This window comes from Elephas maximus, chromosome 4, assembly GCF_024166365.1.
Source record: "Elephas maximus indicus isolate mEleMax1 chromosome 4, mEleMax1 primary haplotype, whole genome shotgun sequence".
Taxonomy (NCBI): Eukaryota; Metazoa; Chordata; class Mammalia; order Proboscidea; family Elephantidae; genus Elephas; species Elephas maximus.
This window is the reverse complement of record NC_064822.1, coordinates 127395817-127412977: the sequence shown is the minus strand read 5'-3', so window position 1 is coordinate 127412977 and position 17161 is coordinate 127395817. Positions and strand designations below refer to the sequence as shown.

The 17161-nt window shown below is 38.6% G+C and overlaps 1 protein-coding gene and 1 non-coding gene across 8 annotated transcripts in view; both read left to right on the top strand.

Annotated features, from left to right (window-relative positions):
• The window catches only part of GRIP1 (glutamate receptor interacting protein 1), a 791276-nt gene that overhangs the window by 148406 nt on the left and 625709 nt on the right, over nucleotides 1-17161 (top strand). The gene's annotated exons all lie outside the window — the stretch shown is intronic.
• Nucleotides 13306-13410, top strand: LOC126076620 (U6 spliceosomal RNA). The gene has a single exon (XR_007517547.1). It is a non-coding gene; the product is annotated as a U6 spliceosomal RNA (small nuclear RNA).

Genomic DNA, 17161 nt, shown 5'->3' with positions numbered 1-17161 from the left:
AGGGAGCTGAATGACATACATAAAATAGCAAGAAAAAAAAACAAATGGAATTATAGAGTTCAAATTCACATTGGAGTCTTTAAGGAACAGAATTGACATGATAGAAAATCCCATCAATCACAAGTAGAATAACTTTAAAAACGTCTTCTAGAACTCAGAGAAAAAGGGCAATTTGATAAGAAAGACAAATGAGCAGGTGACAGGAATGAAGGACAGGGATCAGAGGTAGAACCTCTGTTAGGCTGTGGGAATAAAAAGTGAATGTGACAAGTTTCCTGTTTTCCACATCCTCACAAGGTAGGTAATAGTTCTAGGTGACGCTCCCTGAGAGACTTAAGATTTGACTTGGACATGGGATGGATAATACTTGAACAGGGAAATATGAATGAGGAAAGGCATTTTAGGAGAAGGGCAGCTTGGACAAAGAGGAGCAGGATAGTGTACGAACCTCCCCATTTTGGTCTGAGCAATGAACAAGACAGGAAAGATCTGTTCCTTCATCAAATTTATATTCACGAGGTCAGAGGTAGACAATATACAAAAACCAAAAACAAAACTGTTGCTGTCGAGTTGATTCCGACTCATAGTGACCCTATGGGACAGAGTAGAACTATCTCATGGGGTTTCCACGGAGTGTCTGGTGGATTCCAACTGCTGACCTTTTTGGTTAGCAGCCAAATATACAATATACAAGTAAACAAACAAGTAAGGTAATACATTGTGATATGCACTATGAAGGATCAAGGCAGATGGATATGTCGCAGAGTAACCAGGTTTGGGGAAGACCCTTTAGACAGGGTGTTGAGGGAAGGCCTTTTGGCTGAGGAGGTGACTTTTGAGCTGAGATGTGAATGATGGGATAAAATTAGCCATGCAGAGTCAGAGGAGTCTTCTTGATGGAAAGAGGAGCAAGTTCAGAGACACTGAGGCAGAGGATGTTCAGGAAATGATCCGTTGCCCCAAGCATTTGACTAGAGCTGTAGCTGTACTTCTAATTTGGACAGTTCTTGTTTTTGTTTTCAAGAACTGAAGGAAGCATTTGGAGAGAGTGCTAGTCCTAGAAGTTAGTGAGCTTGGTCCTCTTCTCAGCTCTGCCAGCAGCTATCTTCAGGACTTTGGGCAAGTTAATAATCACCCTTGGCCTCAGTTCTTTGATCTGTGACATGAAAGTAATGGTGTATAGCTGTACTCTTACACTTGGGTAAATATGCCATCTGCCCCTGAGAATACACAGTGGTGGGCCAGTGGGGTCAACCCAAAGCCACAGACTCGATGCTGTGCAACTTCCTAGGCTGTTAATTTCACTAAGGTGTTTGGGAAAAATAAATAATATTCTGCACTAGAATACAAAATTCCCTTGCAATTTTTAAGATTAGAAAGTCAAATGTCAAAGGTATTTCATGCTTTTGGCAAGCCCATTCAGGCACTATTCCCATAGTCATGAAAATGTTTCCCTCATGAATTACAGTGGAAAAGTTTCAGAAGTGTTAATCCAGACAATCTCTAAGGCTTTTTCCAGTCCTTATTCTATGATCCATGATTCTTCATTTTTGGATTATTTCATGTTAACCTCATTTTCTTCTATGAGCGAATCAATTATCCAAAATAGATTGCTGTATATGCCTTCCGATTTAAGGGAACTCCTTTTTCAATTCAAAGAAAGGACTTTAAAACCAAAGTATTTCTAGGTTTTCTGGAGGATATTAAACACCAGGTTTAGAGAGGAGAGAGAACTTAAAAACTAAGCATGGTCAGTATTGTTTTAACTTCACAAAAATAATCACAGATGCCTCCCACCCTCTTCACTTGGGCCTTAAGGAGATATGCTGTCCTTCTCATCATAATTTAATGGAGAGCTATGGAAACCCTGGTGGTGTAGTGGTTAAGTCTTACGGCTGGTAACCAAAGGGCCGGCAGTTCGAATCCGCCAGGCGCTCCTTGGAAACTCTATGGGGCAGTTCTACTCTGCCCTGTAGAGTCGCTATGAGTCGGAATCAACTCTGTGGCACTGGGTTTGGTTTGGTTTTTTTGTATTCTAAAAGCACATGCCTTCTCTCCTAATTTGTAGTTCAACCAATATTTTCCACAGGATTATATCTGGATACTTCAAACTGTAAGTAACAGAAAACCCCACGCAAACTGGTTTAAGTAATAAAGATATTATCCCGTATAAATGGAAATCCAGTGGTCAGACAAACTTGGCTCCATTTCCTTAGGATCTCAGCTATGCTCTTCTGTGTTGCCTTTTTTTTTTTTTTTCCCAAGCCAGTTCCACTATGATCACAAGATAATCACCACCAGCAGCGGCAATCATTTTTAATTTTAGTGGGGGAAAGGGCTCATTCTCCAGCCATCGACTAAAAATTCTTGCCCCCAGTCTAATTGGCAAACAGAGGCCATGTGTGCACTCAGCAAGGTGAATTATATTATGATCAGAGCAGGCTAATCTGGACTCGGGCTTGGATTTGGGATAATGTCTTCTTCCTCTGAGATCCATGGATTGCATCGGAATGCGGGGGGTGGGGGGGTGGAGGGGTGGAGGGGGACACCTGAACTAAATCATGGCTCTATCAGGAAAGAGGAAGGGGGTAGATACTAGGTGGGTAACCACCCTCTAAGTGTTTATTAGAAACTATTTAAAATACTTCAATAAAAAAAAAAAAAATTTGCTCTTTACTAGCAGCACCCGAGTTCTGTGGAGCAGCAGACATTTTCCTTCTTGTGAATAGAAACAGGGAGGGACTGAAAGTTTCCATTTAGAAGATATTTACTGGGTTGCAGTTGTGTTTCAAGAGCTCAAACCCACAGCCTGGTAGGAGAGATGGCCACGTAAACAAATAATAATAACACCGATGGAAATGACCACGAACCTAAGACAGTTCACATTCATCTTTAATCAGTATCTGCTCCATTGTAAGATCTATGGCAGTGGGGACTTTTTCATTACTTTGTTCACTGTGTATCTATAACACCTAATACACTGCTTGACGCGTACTATGCATGCTACACACCTAGATTGAAACAATGTTTCTTGGAATGTTGTTGTTGTGCTGTGGAGTCAATTCCGACTTACAGAGACCCTAGAGGACAGAGTAGAACTGTCCCATAGGATTTCCAAGGAGTGGCTGGTGGATTTGAACTGCTGACCTTTTGGTTAGCAGACTGAGCTCTTAACTACTTTGCCACCAGGGCTCCAAAACAGAGGCATGTAAAACAGAACCTCAGTGATAGGCCTGACTAGTTGGAAGGTTCTGTAAACTAAGAAGTCCAACGGGGTAAATTAATTCCTTCTCTCTCAGAAGGTGTGAGCATCTAATGAAGGAGTTTTGATGTCAGAAAAGCCCTGAGACCTTAACTTGATGTGACAAGTTGAAGTGGTATTTACACCCTAGATGAATTTTTATTGCACAAAAATATTTAGCGTAGCATCTAACACATAGAACATATTCAATAAATAATTGATGAAAGAATGAATGAATGGTGAACTTTCTAATTAGATTTGGGAGAACATTATGATTAGATTAAATAGTTCATATCCCACTGTGCGTGCGTGCATTTATTTTTTTTCCTTGCTTTTATTGGTGTAATTTGTGATAATAGTAGACTTGTTATTTTAATGGAGAACTATATTTCTGATGGAGAAATATAACCAAGTGAATGGTGCTTTGACTCAGTTTTCTGTGCCAAACTAAAGTCTACTTGTTTGGAGCATTTGTTAGTTGCTGTCGAATCGGTTCCAACTTAACGGCAACACCACGTGTGTCAGAACTGTGCATATAGGCTTAGATTTTGCATCGAGCAGAATTGCTTCTTTAGCGCCTGAAAGAATATAACCTGAAAGCCTACCAACCAAATATGTACAGAGATGACTAAAATTATATAGAATAACTGAATGGCATACTTGGAAAGGACCTGAGAGAGCATCTTGTCCAGCTCTCCCATTTTGTAGATGGGAAAACATGAGACCAGGCAAGCAGGATGATGATGCCCTGCTATTTCAGTGCCAGTAAGTGGTAGAGTCAAAACTTGAACTCAGGTCTCTCAGCCTAACTGAAGCTCTCTATATGTGTGAGGAAATAATGGATAATAGATAGCCACAGGTGTATTTTAAAGTTTAATTTTAGGTAATAGCTAGCTTTGAGCCATGGGAGTCTTGCACGTCTTGAATAGACTGTTATTTCGTTAATGGGCCATTTGGAATAAGGAAAAAATTAAAGTAATAGTCTCCTTAGGTGGTGGAGAACATTATCGCATGTAAAAGACTGAAGCCATTGTCAGAGGAACTGGTAACATTGACTGAAACACTGAGAACTTTAAACAAAAACTCCTCGGTGACTCCTTCTAAAATACATTGTGGGGTAATGACTTTGCTAATGTTGAAAAGCAGCCTCCCTTTGAGAATGCTTCTTCCCTTTTCTGTGTTGAGCAAAATTTATCTATTCACCTCTTAGAATATGTTTTTCAGTATTCCTATCTTAAAAATATCTAATAAAGTTAGTTAATTTGTTAATTAGGATACATAGTTTCATGCTGTTTCTCCTTATTGTTTAGAAATTTTCTTAAATAGGTTTGATTATAGATGGTTTTTAGGATATTCAGATTTAGAAACATTTGACATTCTGTATCTGCCTAAAGATGTCAGACAAATGAAAACTGAACTCATGTTCATTCATTCTTCTATATCATGGAAGAGGAATATTTTTTATACATACTTGGGATACATACTTGAGAGTATATTTTTACTTCCTTTGTTTTTTTCAACATACCTGTTGTTTTCTGGTTTGTCTTTCCTCCTATAATTTGCTCTAACCCTACTTCATTGGCACTCCCACATTCTGTTTTACTTGTGGGCATGAACGTGTGTGTACAGATCTTTATTTAGCTATATTTTTTAAATCTCCGAGTTTTATCTGTGCATCCCAGTGACATGGTGATTTAAAAATTCTTTCAGTATTCATCTATGGAATCTTATGAAATTGTTTACTTATATTCTCTTCTTCCGAATCTTATCTTCCCAAGTACCCAAAATCTGCTGAAGTCTCACTATTTATTTTAAAATAAATAGTGAGTGTCAGTAATAATGTAATTTGTTTATATTTTGAATGAAAAACATTTTTCTATATTAATTTTTACCTGGCTTCTCTTATGAGCTAGGAATCACTTGTGTTGTGATGCATCTTATGTTTTGTCAATTCGTTAGCCCAACATAAAGATCAATGTTAAAATTAGCCAAGTGCATTTTCAATATCAAGTTTTCAAGAACTGCATTATTATATGTTGGCAATTACCTAGAGAAAACAAAAGGAATTTAGGCAATTCAGTTGTCTTTCAGCTGATTGTATGACTCTAGATAAGTTACACAAAACATTTCTGTATTTCTCTGCCTGTAATAGGGCTCAGTCATATATACCAATATTTATTTTTCAGGGATTTTCCCAAGATTTTTTTTTTTTTAATAATTTTTATTGTGCTTTAAGTGAATGTTTACAAATCAAGTCAGTCTGTCACATATAAGCTTATATACACCTTACTCCATACTCCCACTTACTCTCCCCCTAATGAGTCAGCCTGCTCCCTCCTTCCAGTCTCTCCTTTCATGATGATTTTGCCAGTTTCTAACCCTGTCTCCCCTCCTATTTCCCCTCCAAACAGGAGATGCCAACACAGTTTCAAGTGTCCACCTGATACAAGTAGCTCACTGTTCATCAGCATCTCTCTCCAACCCATTGTCCAGTCCCTTCCATGTTTGATGAGTTGTCTTCAGGAATGGTTCCTGTCCTGAGCCAGCAGAAGGTTTGGGGACCATGACCGCCGGAATTCCTCTAGTCATTCAGACCATTAAGTATGGTCTTTTTATGAGAATTTGGGGTCTGCATCCCACTTCTCTCTTGCTCCCTCAGGGGTTCTCTGTTGTGCTCCCTGTCAGGGCAGTCATGGGTTGTGGCCGGGCACCATCTAGTTCTTCTGGTCCCAGGATGATGTAAGTCTCTGGTCCATGTGGCCCTTTCTGTCCCTTGGGCTCATAGTTATCATGTGACCTTGGTGTTCTTCATTCTCCTTTGATCCAGGTGGGTTGAGACCAATTGATGCATCTTAGATGGCCGTTTGTTAGCATTTAAGACCCCAGATGCCACATTTCAAAGTGGGATGCAGAACGTTTTCATAACAGAATTATTTTGCCAATTGACTTAGAAGTTCCCTTAAGCCATAGTCCCCAACCCCCCGCCCTTGCTCTGCTGACCTTGGAAGCATTCAGTTTATCCCAGAAACTTCTTTGCTTTTGGTCCAGTCCAGCTGAGCTGACCTTCTGTGTATTGAGTATTGTCCTTCCCTTCACGTAAAGTAGTTCTTATCTACTAACTAATCAGTAAAAAACCCTCTCCCACCCTCCATCCCTCCCTCCCCGCCTCGTAACCACAAAAGTATGTGTTCTTCTCAGTTTATACTGTTTCTCAAGATCTTATAATAGTGGTCTTATACAATATTTGTCCTTTCGCCTCTGACTAATTTCACTCAGCATAATGCCTTCCAGGTTCCTCCATGTTATGAAATGTTTCACAGATTCGTCACTGTTCTTTATCGATGCATAATATTCCATTGTGTGAATGTACCATAATTTATTTAACCATTCATCCGTTGATGGACACCTTGGTTGCTTCCAGCTTTTTGCTATTGTAAACAGAGCTGCAGTAAACATGGATGTGCATATATCTGTTCGTGTAAAGGCTCTTATTTCTCTAGGGTATATTCCGAGGAGTGGGATTTCTGGGTTGTGTGGTAGTTCTATTTCTAACTTTTTAGGAAAACGCCAGATAGATTTCCAAAGTGGTTGTACCATTTTTTGTACCATTTTGCATTCCCACCAGCAGTGTGTAAGAGTTCCAATCTCTCCGCAGCCTCTCCAACATTTATTATTTTGTGTGTTTTGGATTAATGCCAGCCTTGTTGGAGTGAGATGGAATCTCATCGTAGTTTTAATTTGCATTTCTCTAATAGCTTTTTTTTTTTTTTAATAGCTACTGATGGAGAGCATTTTCTCATGTATCTGTTAGCTGCCTGAGTATCTTCTTTAGTGAAGTGTGTGTTCATATCCTTTGCCCACTTCTTGATTGGGTTGTTTGTCTTTTTGTGGTTGAGTTTTAACAGAATCATATAGATTTTAGAGATCAGGCGCTGGTCGGAGATGTCATAGCTGAAAATTCTTTCCTAGTCTGTAGGTGGTCTTTTTACTCTTTTGGTGAAGTCTTTAGATGAGCATAGGTGTTTGATTTTTAGGAGCTCCCAGTTATCTGGTTTCTCTTCGTCATTTTTAGTAATGTTTTGTACTCTGTTTATGCCTTGTATTAGGGCTTCTAACGTTCTCCTATTTTTCTTCCATGATCTTTATCGTTTTAGTCTTTATGTTTCAGTCTTTGATTCACTTGGAGTTAGTTTTTGTGCATGGTGTGAGGTATGGGTCCTGTTTCATTTTTTTGCAAATGGATATCCAATTATGCCAGCACCATTTGTTAAAAAGACTATCTTTCCCCCAATTAACTAACACTGGGCCTTTGTCAAATACCAGCTGCTCATATATGGATGGATTTATATCTGGGTTCTCAATTCTGTTCCATTGGTCTATGTGCCTGTTGTTGTACCAGTACCAGGCTGTTTTGACTACTGTGGCTGTATAATATGTTCTAAAATCAGGTAGAGTGAGGCCTCCCACTTTCTTCTTTTTCAGTAATAATTTACTTATCTGGGGCTTCTTTCCCTTCCATATGAAGTTGGTGATTTGTTTCTCCATCACATTAAAAAATGTCTTTGGAATTTGGATCGGAAGTGCATTGTATATATAGATGGCTTTTAGTAGAATAGACATTTTTACTATGTTAAGTCTTCTTATCCATGAGCAAGGTATGTTTTTCCACTTATGCAGGTCCTTTTTAGTTTCTTGCAGTAGTACTTTGTAGTTTTCTTTGTATAGGTCTTTTACATCTTTGGTAAGATTTATTCCTAAGTATTTTATCTTCTTGGGGGCTACTGTGAATGGTATTAGATTTGGTGATTTCCTCTTCGATGTTCTTCTTGTTGATGTAGAAGAATCCAAGTGATTTTTGTATGTTTATCTTATAACCTGAGACTCTGCCAAACTCTTCTATTAGTTTCAGTAGTTTTCTGGAGGATTCCTTAGGGTTTTCTGTGTATAAGATCATGTCATCTGCAAATAGAGATAATTTTACTTCCTCCTTGCCAATCCGGATGCCATTTATTTCTTTGTCTAGCCTAATTGCTCTGGCTAGGACCTCTAGCACAATGTTGAATAAGAGCGGTGATAAAGGCATCCTTGTCTGGTTCCCGTTCTCAAGTTTTTTTCCCAAGATTTTAAATGGAGGTTGATAATGTATAGTTTATTCAGCAAGTATTTATTATGTTCCAACTGTGTGCTAGTCTTTTTGTATTGTGACTGTGACAGATAAGGTGTAGATATCATTATGATATGAACAAAGATAGAATATGAACTAACATTGTTTCAGTGCTTCCCATGTTCCAAACGTTTTGCTAAAAATATGATAAAATAATTATTTGATCCTTTCAGAAGTTCTTATGGTATAGATACAACAGGTATTCATATTTCATAGCTAAAAAATGGAAACTTAGATGGGTAAGGGACTTTTTCAAGATTTCTCAGCAAGTAAGTGATAGAGCTGGAATTCCAGCCCCAGGTCCTTCTGAACCAAGAGCCTGAGCTCTTACCCCATACAGACTCAAAATTCAGGTGGGTTGGGAGATTTGTTGTAGGAAGCTGTGGTGGCCATTATATGATGATTTTTATTTTTTCTCTGAAGTGGAAGGTGAGGTTTTCTGCTGAGAGTTTAGTGTGGTTAAAAAAGGGAATGGAGGATTGTGGCAAGTTGAGGAGATTTGGAAAACACTTGTTGAGTAAGAGGGAGAGGTGATGAAGGAGTATGAGTGGGTGTGCCAGGCATGTCCAAGGAGTCAGGTGATGCTGTAGATGATGATTTTGTGGTGGTATTATTCCACCAAATAATGTGCAATGTTGCATGAAAAAAAATTTTTTTTTAAAAGGTCAAACAACCCAATAGCTATCTGTATCAATTAGGATTAGGTTCAGCTACTAGCAGTAGGAACCCAAGATATTAGTTACTTAAGACAGAGGTTCATTTTTTTTTTCTTATGCAAAAAAAATCTTAAGACAAGTAGTCAAGGGCTTGTATGCTATTTGCATAGCCGTCAGAGTTTTCTATCTTTTGCTCCACTATTCTTAGGGCAGGCTTTCCGTTTCAAGGTCACTTCATAGTCGTAGGATAACCACTGGAGTCCCAGCCAACCTGCAGACAGCAGGAGGGAGAAAAGGAAGAAGGGCAAAAGACTGCCGACTGAGTCATCTCTCTTCATAGCATTTTCCCAGAAGCCCCAGTCAGTAGCCTCTTTTCACATCACTTTGGCCACTCTTAGGAGCCCTGGTGGTGCAGCGGCTAAGAACTTGGCTGCTAACCAAAAGTTTGGCAGTTCGAATCCACGAGCTTCTCCTTGGAAACCCTATGGGGCAGCTCTGCTCTGTCCTACAGGGTCGTTATGAGTTGGAATCGATTTGACAGCAACAGGTTTTTTTTTTTTTTTTTTAATATAAGGGAGTTGGGAATTGTAGTGTCTTTTGTTTTTAACTTGGGCACTTTGCAGTTTAGAATAATATAAAAGCCTAAAACCAAACCTGTTGCCATCAAGCAGCTTACAATAATATAAGAGCCTGCTATTAAAGATAAAGGAAAAGTAAATGTTGGGTCAGCAACTGGCAGTCTTTGCATCACTTTTCTAACCCAAAATCTTCAGTTATATACCCAATATTTAGAAATATTAGATTAAAATTGAGCATACAAAATGTGCATTTTGGGACTTTCTCACAAGCTTAGAATATAAAGAATTGCCTCTGTTTTCTGCTTTACAATGACTGGAAATCATGAAGTCCTGGTTCTGTAGAGGACAAACAGGGCAGTGATGCCGATGCTTCTTCCCAGGGCAAGTCTTGCACTGCATAAATTGCTTTAGGGTACTGATGTGTTCTAGAGGTAGGGAAACTATATATGTATATATATATATATATATATATATATATATATATATATAAAGTGTTTACTGCTGATTGTTTTGTGTATTTATTAATTGGCTTTCTTCATTCTTTCCCAAAGAGAATTTCACAGTTGTTGATTCTTCTTACAAATAGTTGGTTTCTAAATTAAACATAAACCAGCTACATTCTTTGAACTAATTTTTCGCATTGTTGTTCATGGAAGCAGTGATCCCCTTTTTCTAATTCTCTTTCCTTTCACTTGGCAGAAAAATGGGGAAATTAGCAGAAGCCTCTATAGTGACTTGACAGTGACAAAGGGAAGATGTTCAAGATGGCCTGAAATCATAAGGTTGTATAAAGGAGGACTATTCGGTGCAGAGAAAAAAACATACTTTTAGATGTACAGAACTGAGTTAGCAAACATTTAAGTGCCTCCTGACATAGATCCCAGTTTCTCCAGATGGTTTTAAGCAGATTCACATGGATTCGATATTCCTGATTTGTGCTTTCAGTCCCAGTTTTGTGCTGGTTGATGTGACACAGTCTTATGCCCTGTCCCAGGAGACCAACAAGTGGCTTGATGCTGTCAGTGGTATGAGCCCACCTGTAGGAGCCTGCAGTGTGCTGGGTTTAAAAGCCAGGTCTGCATCAGTGGGAGGGATCAAGGCACAAAGCCAGGGAATTGGGAAGGTGGGTGTCTTAGGCTGGGTTATCTAGAGAAGCAAACCAGTAAAGTGTATAAATATATATGGAGATTTATGTCAAGGAAGTGGCTCACACAGTTGTACAGGCTGGAACGTCTCAAGTCTTTGGGTCAGAATAGAGGCTACTCCTGATTCACGTAGCTGCAAGGGTTGGTGCAACCAATATTGGGAGGTAAGAGATCAGGGCTCTTGCTTATAGGCTGTGAAGATCGATGAATCCCAAGATCAGCAGGCAAGACCACAGGTAAGCTGCTGGCTCAAGACCCAAGAACTGGAGGTCAGATGAACAGGAGCCAGCTGCAGGATCTAGAGTGAACAAAAACCCCTGAGCCTTGCCGGAGTGTCCACTTACATTTGATGCAGGCCACATGCCCAAGGAAACACCCTTTCAACTGATTGGCCACTTACAGCAGACCCTATTATAGAGGTAATCACGTTATATCAAATGTCATCATGGAAGTGATCATTACATCATAGGACTGCTAAACCACTGAGAATCATGGCTCAGCCAAGTTGACATAGAACCTTAACCATCACAGTGGGTTCACCCAAGGATTAGAAATAAAGACTGAGGTCAAGGAGTTGCTCAGGAGTCTGGCTGGAAGGCAGTCCAAACAGCTCTGGATAAGCCAGGGTAGGGTCTTTTTGTACTAATGTATTGTTGTGTTCATACTGAGGAGCCAGAAACAGTCATCTTTCTCAGCATTGTATGCGGAATCTTGCACGGGGCTTTAGGCATTTGACACATCTTGGATTTATGGAAAACAGTTTTCCTGGATACTTAGTGTGTCTCCCTGAATGACATGTCAGGTCGGAGGCTATCACAGCATTTTCTTTGCTGTTATAAACAGTTCTCTGAGCTGAAAGGCTTCTGCATTCATCTCTTACTCCCCTCTGGGTGGGAGGTGATGTCTCAAGACTGGTAACAAAGGCTCACATATCACCTGCCTTTAATGGTAACATCAGGGCATCTCATTTCCTAGGAGTGTGGCTTTAATTTCCTGTCATCTGAATGGCTGTGTTCAGGGGCTCCAGGGGCTCTGTTCTGCCATCCCAAATGAGAAGAGTGACAGGAAGCATCCTTGCCTCATGTTATAATTTTGCCAGAAGGTAGTCAGAGAGATCCTTTTATGCCTTACTCCAAATGAATGAGTCACACTGTTGCATTCTCATTCTTTAGTGGTGGGACAGGAGTGTTAAGGAGATGGGGAGTATTCCATTAAAATAAGTGGGAATCTTAGCAGGCCAGTGGATATGGTCTTCATTAACATTGATAAGGTGTGGAAAGCAATTGATAGGATCAGAATGCCCTGAAGTTATGTTCAAGCAATAAAGAGATGGGGAAGAAGCGGAATAGAGAGCTATGGATGACTAGAGGCTATGAGATTTTAAGGAAAAGTTTTGGGATCTGGGTTTGATTAAGGCTGTTTATATCTGTTCTTCTTCTACTTGTTAGTTGCTGTCAAGTTGGCTCAGATTCATAGTGACCCTGTGTTCAACAGAATGAAACATTGTCTGGTTGTGTGCCATCTTCGTGATCCCTGGTATGCTCAAGTCCATTGTTGCAGCCACTGTGTATTTTGAGTGCCTTCCAACCTAGGGGATTCATCTTCCAGCACTATATCAGACAGTATTCTGTTGTGATCTATAGGGTTGTTATTGGTTAGTTTTTGCAAATAGGTTGTCGGGCCCTTGTGCCTAGTCTGTCTTAGTATAGAAGCTCTTATGAAACCTGTCTACCATGGCTGACCCTGCTGGTATTTGAAATATCGGTGGAATAGCTTACAGCATTGTAACAACATATAAGCCACCATAGTATGACAAACTATAAAATGGTGATTTTATCTACTAGTAACAAGGAACTAAAATACGAATGAGTTACGTAACTTTTTCTGGAATGATAAAAATATTGACTAGGAGTGATGAATAATTGGAAGGTAATTCTTAACCAGACACCAAAAGGTCTCTTTAGTGCTTAGGTTTCTTCCATAATTTTCCTGATGGTACTTTTCATTGTAGCTGTCTTCTCCTGGTAACTCTGAGATTCACCGGGCACTGCCGAGTGCTCTTGAGATTTTTGGACATGAATGTAACGTGTGCCTTGTCATCGCAGTTGTGGGTTTCTCTCTAGCAGCATTCAGCTGCTTGAGGGAGGAAGGAAGAAGGCAAATTATTGGATATAGATGATTATGCTGTTGGTAGAGAAGGGCCAGGGTGAGTGCAAAGGAGTGATCACAGTCATAGGCCATGAAACATTAAGCTGGATAAGCAGGAAGATGAGTACAGGTGGAAGAGAACATTACTCAACAATGCTGGACAACTGAGATTTTAGCATTTAATATGTTATTATTAGGTACTGTTGAGTCGGTTCTGACTCATAGTGACCCTGTGTACAACGGGAGGAAACACTGCCCGGTCCTGTGCCATCCTCACAATTGTTGCTGTGCTTGAGCCCATTTTTGCAGCCACTGTGTCAATCCATCTCTTTGGGGTCTTCCTTTCCTGTATTGTATTTAGTATAAACCCAGTGCTGTCGAGCCGATTGCATATACTAAAACTGGAACAATACAGAGAAGATTAGCATGGCCCCTGCGCAAGGATGACACGCAAATTCGTGAAGTGTTCCATATATTTAGTATAAAAAAAATTTGTAGGCCAATATAAATCTTGCATTTTTTTGTTTTCTCATTTTTTTCTTGCCTCATCCTAATTCTTGATAATATTTACATGTTTTCTTCTATAGGCTCATTTATCTCTCTAGTAGCCGTAATTTTAATGGTCTTTATAATTTGAGAAGCATTTGCTTCTAAGCGTGAAGTCTCTACAGTAGAACTCACAACAACAAATGTAGAATGACTTAATGGATGTCCACCTCCACATCATACATTCGAAGAGCCAGCCTACGTAAAATCCAATTCGAGAAAGGAAGGAATCGAACCTCCAATAGTTAGTTTCAAGCCAACTCTAACATACATGTTGTATGACTCTAATAGACTAACAATTGACAAAAGTAAACACATCAACAAACAACTCATTCTTTACAAACATTTTTTGATTTACATATAAAATCTCTCTGTTGGATTTATATTATTGACAGTTGTTTGCTTTTTAATGTTTCTAGTCACTCTGTACTCCTTATATTTCTCTGTGAATTTATACATTATATTAATTTTTTTTTTTATTCATTGTACAAATTAATTTTCCCACTAGAGATACTGTAACTTGACCTACGTAAGAATTTATTTCAGGTGTTTTTATGTATAGGCTTTTTAAAAAAAAATTATGCAACATTATTTTCTGAACGTATCTCCAGCCCTTTTATTTATTCAAATTTATACTCTATCATATATTAATGAAGAGATAAGTCAACATTTTACATTGTGATGCATCTTTCTGGCTTACCTCACTTCCTTATCCCTCTCATTGGAATGGCTAATTGAGGTAATTATCTGGGGGAGAAATCAACCCCCAAACCAAATTCTTGCTTCATTTTTTCATTTCATTGGTCTCATTGAGGTGCCTGTCTTTATGTTATTAGGAAGCAGACAACAATCTATTATGTAAGCTAAAATAGGGGAGAATGATGTAATGATAAGTGCAAACAAGTTCCTGTGTAGTCCAGAAAAAAAAAATTGAGTTGCAGTGAAAGAATTTTCGGTTTTTCTCTAGCACTTTCCAGAGTTAAGGTGCACTGCTTATTAATGAGTCATCTTGCTCCTTACACAAAAATATCTTAAGGTAGAGAAGGGCAGTTCACCAACCTACATCATCTGATTCCCTGAGAAATATAATAACCTTTGTTCGGTTTTGTTTCCACCAAACCATCTGCCAATTGCTAACTTAGCTTCCGTAATAGATGCTCCATCCCCAGTCCCTAGGAAGTCCATGGCCCATATAGACAGGTCACTAGTACTTGGGCCAAGCCAAACCTTCTATTTAAATAAATGATGATCTGAAGTTTAAATCAGCTTATTTTCCTTAGATTATGGTTAATTGGTTCCATTATACCTGTTACAGTCTGGGAAAAATCAAACAAAATCATTTTTCTGAAACCACAAAAGGTCAGATCCTGATTCATGGTGATTCCCAAAGGTACAGCCCCTGTGAGACTGACCACCTGGCCTCACCCATTTCTGAACCACTCATGATGGATGTTTAATACTTGTTGATTGTTTTTATATACAGTTTAAGGTGAGCCCAAGGCTTAAATGTTAAGATTCTGTGACATTTATATTATTCATGTATACTGAGTTTTCATTTTACATTTCTATAAAAGATCCTTATAGCTTTAATGATATTCTTGAGTTTTGGGGGGAACTTGTCAAATGAAGACTGATATTTGAATTTGGACTTTCTTTTGTTTGTTTATCTTGAGAATATCACTATTTTATTGGGGGAGGTAAGATAAATAATATGGAATTCTTCTAAATATGAGAAAGGATCATTTTTCTGCTTAAGAAAAAAAATTTATTCCTGCTGACAGGGTTTTTCTGAATAATTTAAAAATACTTGTCTGAAAACATTTTCATGCTCTAAAACTTTGCAGTTTGGGAGAATTAGAAAAAAGGAGGTACATTTGGGAATATCACTGGTTGGATGAAGTAGTTTTGATTCAGAGATATAAGAAGAGATGATGGAATGTAATTATTTTGAAAATTACAAACAAGAGAGGGAACATTATATAAAATGACTTAATTTATCCATTTTAATGTTTTCTACAATATCTGATTTAAAAAGAATGATGCTGAGAAAACAGGGGAAATTGAAATAATGCTTTAAAAATGGCTTAGAGCATTCTTTAAAATGTTTGGTGATTGAAATTAATGCAGTAAATTTCCCCTGTGGCATATTTTAGGTGTTGGATAAATAATGATTAAAATGGAGCCCTATGCTTGGCGTATGATAAAAGGAAATCACATCTTACCATTTATCAATTGTTGTACCTGAATTATATTATCATGAAAATATGCACTTATAAACCCTAATTTATGCTTGATATGCATTGTGACATAGTTTTACCATAAATGCTTAATAACAGATCCTTTTTGGTAAGACTTTCTCTCCCCAGTTTCCCTGTTACTCAGCAATACATTCTTGGATTAAGGGAAGTGCCTTCACAATGTTTGAAAAACAACCCTTTTCTTTGCTATGCAGGATGGATATATTTGAAATAAACATATTAGGAAAGTGTAGAGATTAGTGGTTACAGAATTTTGCTGCTTTTGTTAATGACTAAAATAGTAACATGTGAAGGTTTCCTGAATTAGGGCTATGCTGATAAAAGTTTAAAAAGGCTAAAAATAAGCAAAGATAAAAAAATGAAATGAAGAACTTGAAGATATTCTTTAAGTATATAAGATGCAGTTTTAAGAACATAGTAACCAAAAACCAAACCAAATCCGTGGCCGCTGAGTCACTTCCAACTTACAGCGACCTTATAGGACAGAGTAGAACTGGCCCATAGGGTTTACAAGGATGGTGCAGTGGTTAAAGCGCTTGACTGCTATCTGAAAGGTCGGTGACTCCACGGGAGAAAGATGTGGCAGTTGGTTTCCATAAAGATTTACAGCCTTGGAAACCCTCTGGGGCAGTTCTGCCCTGTCCTGTAGGGTCGTTATGAGATGAAATTGGCTCCACAGCAATGGGTAATCTTTGCAGACAGGCAGCCTTCTACATCTTTCTCTCATGGAGCAGCTGGTATGTTTGAGCCACTGACCTTTCAGTTAGCAGCCGAGTGCATAACCACTGTACCACCGGGGCTCTTTAGATTCTGAGAAACCCGCTCCACATTAAATTTAGCATATCCTCTACATTTTTTTTTTTTTTTCTACATTTGTCACCAACCACTAGAAAACAGATCATAACATCTGGAACACATGTGAGGAAAAAATACTTTCTGACTTAAAAAAATCCTAATGCTATGTGATGTCTGTCTTGTGGTGAACAAAATTAATTTTAACACAGCAATGAAATGCGTGTGATCTTTTTAGAATACCAGGACTTCAGGTAGAGTACTGCCTTTAATTCTAGGGAGAAGGGCATAGTACAAGAAACTTGGTTTATGTTAAGATTTCCACCCCTACTCCAGTTCCTGTGTTTTTTCGACTGTTTTTCCTGGCGGTGGCTCCCTGAACAGTTTTGCAAACAGAAAAAGATATCCATATCCTTCCCCTCCCCCCAAGAAATCTGTTGGAATGTGAAATTTGAAGTAATGGTGTGTGCATTTTGCTTTTTTAAAAATATGATGCTTCTAATACTTTTTATTTTGAAATTTTTTTTATTTGTTATGTGAAAGGTACTTTACAGTACACTGGCAGCTTCTGAAGGGGGTTTCTGGAAGGTGAAGTGCTAAGACTGTTGTTGGTACAAAGTCAGGACTTCCCAG